Here is an 11,567-nt window from a genome sequence, read left to right as displayed (position 1 = left end):
TAAAAGGCACCAAACTATTCACACATGCCAGGTGTGGGTGTGTGTATATGTGTGTGTGTGTGTGTTTATATATATATATATATAAATATAAAATATAAATAGAATAAAACTTTATAGTAATTTTAAATGTACACTAATCAGCTTACATTAAAATGAAATTTCATTGCATTCAGCTCTCAAAGGATAACCATATGCATATACTCACATGCACATACATATATGACACAGAGAAACATCACAGTCTAGTTTGAATGTATACATATGCATGGCGGGGAGGAAAGAATTCTGAGAGTTTACAAGACAGTTGGTATAAGGAACAAAGCTGTTACAGAATCTTGTAGTCCTGCTAGAAATACCTCGAAACCTCCTCTCAAAGGGGAGCAACAGAAACAGACCGTAAAGTGGGTGTGTGGTGAGCAACGTGAGCTCTAAGCACCTTCTCGGCTGTCCTTACCACTCTCTGTATGGACTTTCTATCTAAGGCACTGCTGCCACCAGAGGGAGGGGGAGGGAGGGGAAGGGAGAGAGAGAGAGGGAGAGAGATTGCAAGAAGGGACAGCAAATGAAGGATTGGTAGATTGTAATTAAGTTGGCTATGGGGAATAATTTATTGTTGTCTTCTATTGTAACTCTTGTTTTTTTTTTACCCCTTCCTCCTCTTCCTCCTCCTTCATTTTCCCAAATACAGAACAGCTGCACAAGAACTTTTGATTGGTAACAAGAAGTGTTTCTGTCTAGAAGCAGGCTTTATAAGAGAGATTTTTTCTCTCTCTCTGCTCTATCAACCTAGTTCATCATTCTGAAAACACCTATTAATTCCCTCCTCAGTTGTTTTGTTATCAGTTCTAAGAATCCTCAGATCTAGGGAAGCTGGTCCTAGGGGGTTGGTCAATGGACAGAAATGGTCTCTACGGTGCCCCCTTTCCATTGGTAGGAACCTTCTGAGGAGAACTGCACTCAGGGGATGCTACTGCTAGAAAAAGGAAATGCTAGAGCCCCTTGTCTAATTTTCATTCATCTTTTTGCTTCCTGTTTGCCCACTTGGAGTTAGTTCTTTTAGAACAGTGCTTCTCAACCTTGGGTCATCTGGCTGGGGAATGCTGGGAGTTGAAGTCCATACATCTTAAATTTGCCAAGGTTAAGAAACACTGCTTTAGAATATCTTCACATTCCTCTTCATATTCTACTTGTTTGTACGTGCAGGTTGTTGTTGTTTTAATGTACCTTTTTTTTTTTTTTTTTGCTTATCCTTGACTGTGGATCACTTAGTAATTTGCCTACACTACTCCCAAAATGAACTTTTAGAGGAATTCCACTTACTTTCCCTCATTATAAAATCTAATATCCATATTCTCTTACTTCTTTTTAGCCAGTTTCTGACTCAAGTTACATATCTTATTATTGTTTAGTTTATCTTGAATGCGTTTGTGTCAGCCCATCAAAGTATCCTAGGAAACCAACGTCATGTATATCAATACTACTCATATCAGGAAGCTACTTTAGTGTAGTGATTAAGCTGTTGGCTTAGAAACCAGGAGATTGGGAGTTCTAATCCTGCTTTAGGCATAAAAGCCAACTGGGTGACTTTGGGCAAGTCCCTCTCAGCTCACCTCACATGGTTGTTGTTGTGAGGAAAACAGGAGTAGGAACAAGTATTATGTAAGATCACTCCCTGGAGTTACCTATAAAGTAATAAGGGTTAGATGGAGGGGGAAATATCAAACAAGTAAATAAACAGAATCTTGGAAGTCTGAATGTGCTTCCCCTATCTTTCTGTTTATCTTCATGTGAACTAGGGAAGGGCTTGTCTGACAAGAGAATGATGATCTTATGTAAGTTGTACCACAGCATTACATACATTTTCTTGGACCATATTTCATTGCTAGGTCATTTAAGTTTTCTTGATTTAAAACTTAAACTTTTATAAATAGAAGACTTATTAAGTTACTTGTGGGGCCTATCCATCCACCCATCCAATATTCAATTCTTTTTACCCAGGATGCTGAGACAACATGTTCACTTCCTATTCTCATTTTTAGTATCTTTCTACATTGGCTCCACATCTGTTTCGCAGTTACTTCTGTATGTAATATTAAATGACATCATCCATGTTTTAAAATATTAATAGCAGCTAAAGAAGATCTTCATAAACAAGTAAAATTTATCTTAGTTTTCCTCATTAATATAGAAAGCTTCATTAATCTCTGCCCTTGTAGACACTCACCATCTCACCAGCTGCTGAGAGTCATAGTATATATTAATCAGTAGGGTAGAAATTAAACCAATTAGTACTAAAACAAAAAAGTATAAAATAAATGCTAATTGGAATTGGAATCTAGAGCAAATTTGTCAACAGATTGATTTACTTCTATTACTTAGAGAATTAGGGAACTCAGATATTTTCTCACATCGGATTTAGTAAGATGTTTTGTGATATATGATTACTAAAAGGGAGAATCTTTTTTAATGACAATTTTTCCTTTATAATCTAAACATGAATATAATGCTTAGTATACGTTTATTTACCTCATGGAAGCCTGCTCACATAATTCAGTTAACTAAGATGGAGTTGTGCCATGATGGACTTCAAAACTGCATTTCTAATGGCCACCTTTATTAAAGTCCAATCTTGAATGAATTGAGGTCAGTAGCATCCTTTCTATCAAGTACACTTACAAAAGCTTGCTTATATACATAATAAGCAATAATATGCCAATTATTTATGCTAATAGGTAAACCATTGAAAGGTATAAGAAAAGTTTTTTCAGAATGTTAAAAAGTAAATGACATAAGCGTAGGTCTTTTATCTGCTTTTAAAATACAATTATTTTCAGTTATTCTAAATAACTTAATACAAACCAATCCAATTTTGCAGATAGGAAAATACATTTTGTTGGCAGCATGTTGATATTTATAATTCCCCTAAGTACTGTAAAGAATTAGAGGTTTTGGATTTTCTGTGATTACATGGTTTGGTTTGGTTTGGTTTTTTCCTCAAATTGATGTCACATTTCTAAAGTTGCTCTGTCACATTTCCTTTTAAGGAGTGTTTATCAGTTATGGTTCTCCAAACAAGTAACAAATATATCATGAGGTAATTTTTAAAAACCTGAAAGAAGGCGCTCCTTTACTTCTGAATCTTAAAAATAAAACTTATACAGCCTTAGTTTCAATCATTCATATATATAATAGGAAAATATGTATGAGTGCTAGATAAGCAAATCAAATTTTACTTTTAATCTTTTTTGTAAAGTTGAGTACTGGAATTTAGTTCATCCGAAGTACTACCATAACAAACAAAAAAAAGTGGGGAAACTGTGATTATTTTGAGTTAGGAAATAAGGTTTCCCTTAATGTTTTTTTCTAATTATGTTTATACAGCGTTAAATTCCTCTGATTACTTCAGGAAAAAAAAAGGCTGTATCCTGAATCTTTTTCCAATATCAGCAACTTAAATGTGTAACTGTAAGAAGTTCGTTGGTGAGGCACCTGATTTTCTCTTCCTGAATAGCAAAAAACAATCGGAGATTTCCTCCAGCATATAGTATACTATGTGATACGGTCATTAGCCTTGACAAAGCAAGCATTAATCACATTCTCAAATCTCTAATGAATCTGTGCTTTGTAAGGGATGTTGTGAAGGGGGTTTGAAATGGGCAGGGACAGTGGTTGGGAAAGAATTTCCCTCATTTGTGAGGCTTTAAATGTCTTCCAGCAGCTGTATCATTTGTTGTTCTTTCCTCCTAGAAGACCTTAACTGATTAGGGGGGGGGAAGGCAGGGGATTCAGTTGTATGCCCCGATTTATCAGGCAAAACTCCCATGTGATCAGACCAGCAGCGTCAGAGAGGCTGAAGCTGGGAGGCGAGCACTAGCTAATGAGGCTTTGTGCAAAGCAGTAGCTCTTGTCGCTGAACAATAAAGCATATGGTACCAGCAATAAAACGCCAGACTGGGAAATTTAAGAAGATTCCGCTGGAACCAGGAGAGCAGGTAACACGTCACACCCTTGCAACATGACAGCCCATTGGGGTGCATAATTATTAGCCAAAAAGTGCATGGATTGGAAACGCAACCACTTTAACAGGTCAGTCTCTCTTTCTCTTTTCTTAAAATTTTTTTTTCCCCCAGTTATTCAGGGATATGAATGTTTGGACTGTAATTCGGGATATGGGTTTGTAGTATTGTGAGCTGTTAGCATTTTCTGAATTCAGTAAGGTGTGGCTTTTTGGAGTTGAATGGCTAGCCCAATAAATTGTGGTAAGTGTAGCAATGACTTAATGGGGGGAATATTAAAAACATAAAACACTCCTGCGGCCAGGACAATTACACATTCACAGTTATTCATTATAATAAATCTTTTAACAATGATCAGTAGCCAATCTGAAATACCTAATTATTTTAACACAGAAAAAAAATCTAATATGCTGGTGTCTTGTCAGCCTCATTATTTTGAGTGGGTGCCATGTGGTTTCAATGAGTGGATGTTCCTTTTTTGTTTGTTTGTTTCTGTTTGTCACGAGAAATGGAATACTCTGGAATGTTAATTAGGTGGCCAAGAATTTTTTCTGAAACACCATCTTTTGTTGAAATATTTCACAAGGGATGATGGAAAGATAGATACACTAAGATAATGTAACTGTATTCAACACATCCCAGAGGCCTTTCAAAAGAACCCGTGCATTTATTTTCTCCTTCATGTTTTTCTTCTGCTTAATCACTCACTGAAATTCCTCTTAACTTTGAGAAAGGGAGACCTCACATGTTTTCAGTGAAATGATCCCTCTATTATTATTATTTTTAAATATATCATTGAAAGATTATCCTTCTTAAAACAAAAGTTCAGCAGATTACTTGGTCTCTTCTGAATATCTTTTCCAATTTTGATGGAAGTAAAATGGTTAATTTGTAATATCTGCTATGGTAGGTGAGCAGAATTTTTGAACAGGGCTGATATTTCTTGCTGGAAGCAAAATGGGAGAAAGCAGGGAATCAACAACCTTACCATCTCCCCTCCCCCAAAATAAATAAAATAAACCACCCAGTTCCAACATTTGACACAATTAATCAGAAACACATTTGGTGTTTCTTCCTCTCTGGGGCATCCTGTTGCATTCGACGCAGGTTCACATAGGTTTTGCTGTCTGTATTTCCCTGAACGTGAAAATAAGAGAAAAGACACGCGTTTTCCTTTTCGTTTAGACCTCTTTCACTCCTTCCCTCACCCCACTGGCTGAGACCAGGGGGATCTTACAAAACGCAAAGGCGTTTTTGAAACGAAACGAGGCTCCTCCGGCTTAGCTGGCTTGCATTTTCACCAGCCAAGACCGAGGGTCAAGGCGGGTGCTTCCCCCCCCTCCCCCCCCAAAAATTCTCTGTCTTCCCTGGATGTGAAGAGAAGGTTTGACTAGTTGGATGGTCACCTTGGCAACCACCCACGAGAAACCCGAGTTGGGGTAAGGTTGCTGGCTGGCTGGACGGCGGGGAGCCCGCGGGCCTTTCCCGCCCCTGCGGGCCTGCGGCTCCTTCGCCTCACGGGAGATCCGCGGATTCCGAGGGAAATCGCAGCGCGCCTCGGCTCTTTTTCTCTCTCCACAGCCCGGCGCGGTTGACAGGCCTTCGCCAGCTTTATGCAAATAAAGACGGGCACAGCAGCTTTGCCTGCAGAGGGACGGCGAGGAGAGGAGAAACCAGTTCAAAGGTCACCCAGCTAGTGGGAGGCTGTAAGAGTTGGGGCGGGGGGTTGAGAGAGAAGAGAAGGGGGGGCGAATACACCCAGGCTACTGCAGTGAGTACGACGCGGTTTTGTTTCCTATTGTGGGAAGAGAGTGCAGCAAGCCGGAGCAGGACTTTCATCATAGGTACGGTGCCAGGGACCGACTTTGCTTCATTGCAGAAAAGGCAGGGTGGTCTATGCATATTTGTGTGTGTATATGTTTGTGTGTAAGTGTAGTGTGTCCTTATTCCACTCGACGTAGGGCTTCCCTTTTTTTTTTTTTTTGCAAACTGCAGCCGCGCTGTTAGTTCTTTGCAACGAGGAGCCTGATTCTTGTCTTGGTCTTAGTGGGTGGCTGCTTCCTTTTCATTTTGCAAAATGTCACAGGAAAGGTTTTAAACGTGTCATGATGAAAGGGTTGGCGCTGCGTTTGGAGAGGTGGGATGGGTGGCTTGTGGGGAAGTGGTGGATTATTATTATTTTTTAAAAAGATGAGACATATACATATGGGAGTGCGTCGAGCACTGACTTTGGTACAGATTGTCGCCTGCAGCTCGCAAGCCTTCCTGTGTGGCATTGGGCTTGAGATGTAAACTCCACTGAAATGTGTTTGAATATTAGTATGTAAACTCCATCATGGGCAGGTTTCCCCTGTCAGCCTCTATTGTAGAGGTAGAGGGATGAACACGTGAACTATACAAACCCGTTCAGATTCATTCTTGCAGGCTAAAACTGTAAGCTTGTATCATCCACGTTATCCTTTAAAATGAAAACCCAGCAGCATCTAGTACGAATCGGGTTACTTTGTAAGCTTTGTTCTAGCTTTTTACATGGTTACAATCTTAAGTAATAATTGATAGTAGTGAGTAAATCAGTCACCTAGTGTTACATTTCTGTTTGGTATTGACACTTTCTAACAGTCTGAAAAGCGTTTTCAATAATGTTTGTGACATCACAGCTACAAGTATTGAAATAAGCAAATTAGGAGTAAAAATTTGTTATCTCTTCTGTGTGGTATTGTATGTTGCTCTGATTAATTAGGTGTTTTTTAAATATCAAAATGTTTTAACTATTGAGATTATGCATTTAGGTTGTTCTTTTGGCACTGATGTACCCTTTCATATTACTTCGATATATTTAATAATATTCTGAATGTGATGTAAAAATAAAGATAAAAGTGTAAACATTCAAAATCTTCAATACCTTCTAGAAAAATTAAATCCCACTGAGAGTATTTCAACATTAAAGACTTCCATTGAACCTGAAGATATTTAAAGGTACTATGACTGGGATCACAAGAATAATTTAGAAGTGCATAAGTTATTTGTCTATTCAAAGATTTTCTTCCACAAAAGGTTCTTTGCTGAGATTCACAGAGTAACTCCTACATTCATCCCTCAAAATCAGAGATCAGAAACTGGAACTAGAAATCCAGAATATAATTAATGTAACAATACGTTTATGCAACCCTTTATAATAGGATCCAAATATTTGTACTAAAAACTGATCAGCTGTCAGTAGTCATCTACCAAATGTTTTGAACAGATTTGGGGTTGTTGTGCCGTTATCCTGTCACTTCTGTAGAGTTACCATGATGTGCTGTAGATTAGAATATATTAATTATATTCTTTGTGACAAATTGTTTTGAGATAAAGAATAGAGATGTAAATAAACAACATTTCATTTACAGATTATCTAGTCTTACTGGGTGATTACATTTGCACCCTGAACCTTTCCATACTGTAGAAGGTATTAATATTAATATCAGTTATAACTTCAGCAAAAAATTTCTTTTTAAATCTGGATGACATTTGCCTGAAATATTCCAAGCCAGTTACTTAGGAAGTTTATTCACATTATTTCCATTGAAACTTCTCTGGAGAAAGGCGTGAACAAAGACTATGTCTCTAGAAAATTTATTAAATTTTCTCTTTAATCAAATTAAATTTTCTCTTTGATCTTTAATCAAATGTGAGAATTATACAATTATTTTGCAAAGTACTGTGTAGAGAATGAATAACATTCCATTACCCATTTTGATAACCATGGATAAGCTGTTGGAGAATGTAAAAGGAAAAATGAAAAGCACGGGAATGATGGATAAGATGGTAAGAATATTGTTGGAGAATGTCTTTTCATTATTATTCATTGTCCCATCATTGGATTCTTGTTATTTTAAACCTTGTGCTTATGTTTACTGGTTTGAGACCATAAATAAAGACACCCAGTCTAGGGGAAAGGAAATTAGTATCACAAAGACTAATAACTTAGGAACATGCAAATCCATTTTTAAAGTTTAGTAGCCATTGGGTTGAGATTTGCACCCTGTTTTTCATTATAGTAGGTTCAAGAACAACCATTCACCCACACACAAATATAATAAAAAGCCACTAAAGAGTATGTGATGAACCTCATTTATATTGGTTAGCTGTACATTAGTGCCTCCATTTTAAAAAAAAAAATCATTTCAAAAGTCAACAAAGCTAATTTTCCATTCATTAAATGGATCTCTTTTTCTGCCTGCCATCTAAGTGACAAAAACTAGCAGACTTCTTACGCTTTCATCTAGTCTAGTTAACATTTAGCTAATAATTAGAAAGGTTTTAGCAGGGGCTGGAAAACTTTTCTGGCATCCAGGGCTCTTTAGTTGCTTGGTTACATGCCAAGGATGACACATGTGTTACATATACATAGCTTCCCTTGCGAATACACTATATACACATTCGGACACCAAACATATTATACACTCTCCTTCCCTAGCAATTCTGCTCTGTATTGTTGAGTTGTCAGTGGTGGTGGAAATCCAGGGATCTTGGTCATAATGTGGGTCTGTGATCAATGAGCCCATCCCTTCCTCCTAGGCCTGATGTGGATCATATAGATGACTGGTTTCATAGAGCCATTAGGAATGGGCAACCATCAATCTGTAGACATTGAGGGCAAGAGGAAGCAAGGTAGCTTCTCTTTCACAGGGACTCCTCTGCAGATACTATTTTTGTGTGCCCATTAGCAGCCAATAACTAATGTCTTTTTCCTGGCAAGCAAATCACATTGATTCCCCAAATCATTAAGGAGTTCAGCAAGGGACTCAGTGACTTTGAATTACAGATGATCCACCATATTTCAGATGTATTCCCAGTTCCTGCCTCTCCTAACAAAAGGATTAACAAATGTTTAATTCCAATAAAGCTTCATTGCAATTAGGAACAGTAAATCTCAGAATACGTTTTTCCTGATTGGCTTTTTTATGACTTCTGCCTTGAATCCTCTTTTTGTAAGACAAGCTGTAAGACGGGGGAAATATAGATAGAGGTAGTCCTCAACTTACAACAGTTTGGTTAGTGACCGTTCAAAGTTACAGTGGCACTGAAGCATATGACTTATAACCATTTTCACCATTATGACCTTTGCAGCATCCTCACGATCATGTGATCAAAACTTAGATGCTAGGCGACTGGTTCGCAGTTATGACCTTTGCTATGTCCTGGGATCATGTGATCTCACCTTTTGCGACCTTCTGACAAGCAAAGTCAATGGGGAAGCCAGATTCACTTAACAACCAGGTCACTAACTTATCAACTGAACAACTGTGGCAAGAAAATATGTTAAAATGGGGCGAAAGTCACTTAACAAACAGAAATTTTGGGCTAAATTGTGGTTGTAAGTCGAGGACCACCTGTACATGTTACTCAATTCTAGAGGTTGAATTTTTGAAAACAAGGAAAGAGGATTGGAGAATGTTTCCAATATATCTTTACTCTTTTTTTTTTTTTAAAATGCCATTTTGGATTAACTCCAAATTGGTGTTGATCTTGAACCATAAGCCATCTTGGAAATTGAAATGATCAGAATGAGAAATTTGAGCAGATGGATCAATAAAGTCGATAGGTCCATCTTTGCACAATCTCGGGGCAAAAAAAAAAAAAGATACTTGTTAATTAGATGAAAGAATTTATTTTTCTTGTTACCATTTCTATTCTGTATGTTCCTTACAAATACATAATTTTATCTAGTGCAATAAATTGCTTCTCAGTTTGAATTCTGAGTACGCTACTATAGAAGATATAGTCTGGTTTTATCTGAGTAATTCAGACAGCACTCATGCCTAGAGCGATAAAAGAAAGATAATCATACCCATTCTGATGATGATTGCGGTTCTTAACATTTTCAACTAGGGAAACTTCCGTTTAGGTGAGTCTAGGGAGCTGGTAGAAACCCATATTTCATCCAGTCTATTCTTCAGAAACATTTTCTCTGTACTTCACCTTCTTGTGTTTAACTGGCTCTAATCTCTATAGGGAAGCTCTGAGAGGCATCAGTGCTGCTATTTTTGTATGCAGGAGAACCAGCTGTGAAATGTAGGTTTGATTTGCAAGATGCTTTTGGAATCAAGAAAGAGGTCGGGCCATTCATGCTGGAAGCTTTCTCTAAGCCCACAGCCTGGTTTCTCTTCCCAATCTGGAATTTTCCTTGACTCTGAAATTAGCTACTAGGATATTCAGGTTTGTACAGTGATGACACATATAGTACAATCTCATTGGGTCCTTTAAAAGCTGTTACACCTGATATCTGGAACATTGGTACTGTGTACCAAAGCTGGTTCTAAAATTACGTATTTTGTAATTTTCCAAGAAACCCACAAACTTTTACATGTTTGGAATACAGGATCTAATAATTGATTAAGTCACCTGCACTTAAAACAGAAGTAAAAGATCTATATATTAAATAATTCAGTGTATGGATTTTGCTGTTGAGCTGTAATTTCTCATTTACATTTTACATTTTGTTAAACTTACCCTATATCTGTAATGAAAAATCTGGAGCACCAGTAGATAATACAAATATCAAAGGTTGCCCAGGTTTGCTGCCATCTAGTGGGTATATGGAGTTTTGTAGCCTAGAAAGAGTAGATGTGGTTTTTGCAGTAATTTGTAAGCCAGCAAATTGTGAAATTTATTTCACATTTGATCTGGGTAGAATGGGGTGTTACCTCAATTTCCTGACTGTTGTTGAGTACAATTATATTCTCTCTGTTGTCCAGGTACTCAGAGTGATTATCACGAAGTCCCTTTTCATTTTATCTTAACAATTAGTGTGTGATAGGTTGGCCTGAGTCACTCAGTAACTTTTTGAGGCTCAGAATGGACTTGAATTTGAGTATTTCCTGGCCTGATTCAATAATTTAATCATCATACTAGATCTTGATTGAAAGTCTTTAATGGCTATTGTCCTAGCAGTTCAAACAAGTTTTCTGTGATCTATTGTTAGAATCAACTTTAGTATCCAGAAATAGTAGCTGTTGTGTTTTCTGTAAACATCCATATAAAATGAGGAAGAGATGTGTGAAATATTTACAAGGTCATGGATTCATAAAATTGTGACAGCACCAATTTTGAATCTTCTGGCCTAGGTGATATGAAAACAATTTTAAAAAGGGGTGCGGGGGGACTACAATCCCTTATTACAATTAGAACTAACTGCACTGCCTTCAAAAAATCTTTTTCACAGAACTAAAATCACAAGAGGCAAGCCTCTGCATAGCTACTGGTAGTACTCATTAGCATTTTTTTTTGTAAAAGAAAGATTGTAAATTTCAGCCTAAAATATATATTAGCTTGTTAAATTCTCATAATAAAAGCATACTTCAGTGGTCCTACAGTTAGAAGAGGAGCATTACACTACAAGAGCTAGATGTTGTTGCTATCAGTGTATCATATTAAGAGTCAGACTCAAAAGCATAAGGTTTGTGGGAGCGAATGATAGGCTGCGGTAGAAAAATGACTCTTAGATATGCAGCTTATTTATCCACAGATTTCTTGTAGAATCGTAAGTGAAAAGTTGAAAGATATTTG

At 37.3% G+C, this 11,567-nt stretch overlaps 1 protein-coding gene across 2 annotated transcripts in view; it reads left to right on the top strand.

Moving 5' to 3' along the window:
- The first annotated feature begins 3,862 nt into the window (after window positions 1-3,862).
- Window positions 3,863-11,567, top strand: part of CSRNP3 (cysteine and serine rich nuclear protein 3) — a 53,111-nt gene continuing 45,406 nt past the window's right edge. The window contains exon 1 of one of the 2 annotated variants that reach the window (XM_087949804.1): window positions 3,863-4,086. The gene's annotated coding sequence lies outside the window, so the exon portion shown is untranslated. Of the gene's footprint in view, window positions 4,087-5,784; window positions 5,861-11,567 lie in introns of those variants that run through there. The other variant, XM_087949805.1, reaches the window with a different exon arrangement.

Source organism: Notechis scutatus, chromosome 1 (genome assembly GCF_049901735.1).
Source record: "Notechis scutatus isolate UNSWTSFEM ecotype Mainland chromosome 1, rNotScu1.2, whole genome shotgun sequence".
Lineage (NCBI taxonomy): Eukaryota > Metazoa > Chordata > Lepidosauria > Squamata > Elapidae > Notechis > Notechis scutatus.
Note: the sequence above shows the minus strand (reverse complement) of the source record. Positions and strands in the feature narration are given on the sequence as shown.